The 751-nt window shown below is 43.4% G+C and overlaps 1 pseudogene across 1 annotated transcript; it reads left to right on the forward strand.

Moving 5' to 3' along the window:
• Positions 1-26: 26 nt before the first annotated feature.
• LOC103256757 lies at positions 27-746 on the forward strand (annotated as a pseudogene). The gene has a single exon (XR_504093.1). The product of XR_504093.1 is annotated as a mitochondrial pyruvate carrier 2 pseudogene (transcript).
• Positions 747-751: the final 5 nt, after the last annotated feature.

Below are 751 nucleotides of genomic sequence, written 5' to 3' on the forward strand. Positions count from 1 at the left end.
AAAGTAAAGGGGCAGCAGAGCAGCCAGGGACAAAAGACACCACCACGTTCCCACCTGGCTGCCCAAGATCACTTGGCGGCGGAGATGTTGCCTGCTGGTGTTCGAGGCCTGCGGGCCACCTACCACCAGGTGCTCGATAAGGTGGAGCTGATGTTGCCCAAGAAATTGAGGCCGTTTTACAACCACCCGGCCGGCCCCAAAACAGTTTTTTTCTGGGCTCCAGTCATGAAATGGGGGTTGGTGTGTGCTGGATTGGCTGACATGGCCAGACCTGCAGAAAAACTCAGCACAGCCCAGTCTGCTGTTTTGATGGCTACAGGGTTTATTTGGTCAAGATACTCACTTGTAATTGTTCCAAAGAATTGGAATCTGTTTGCTGTTAATTTCTTTGTGGGGACAGCAGGAGCCTCTCAGCTTTTTCGTATTTGGAGATATAACCAAGAACTCAAGGCTAAAGCAAACAAATAAAAGAGTTCCTGATCACCTGAACAATCTAGATGTGGACATAACCACTGGGACCTAGTTTATTATTTGATGATTAATAAGGCAATGCTAACTGTGCTAACATTTGGAAGGCCCCAAAATATCTAACTGTAACATGGTAGCTAGTGCTTGATTCAACAGAAAAATAAAGGAAACTTTTAATAGTCTATCTTTACATATGACTTAAGGAACTTATCCGTGGATATTAGTAACATTTTTCCAACCATTTGTCCATAATAAATTATACTTGCTCAAAAAAAAAAGAAAG

The sequence above is a fragment of the Carlito syrichta genome, unplaced genomic scaffold (genome assembly GCF_000164805.1).
Source record: "Carlito syrichta isolate Samal-C Ts95f unplaced genomic scaffold, Tarsius_syrichta-2.0.1 Scaffold295744, whole genome shotgun sequence".
Classification (NCBI taxonomy): Eukaryota; Metazoa; Chordata; class Mammalia; order Primates; family Tarsiidae; genus Carlito; species Carlito syrichta.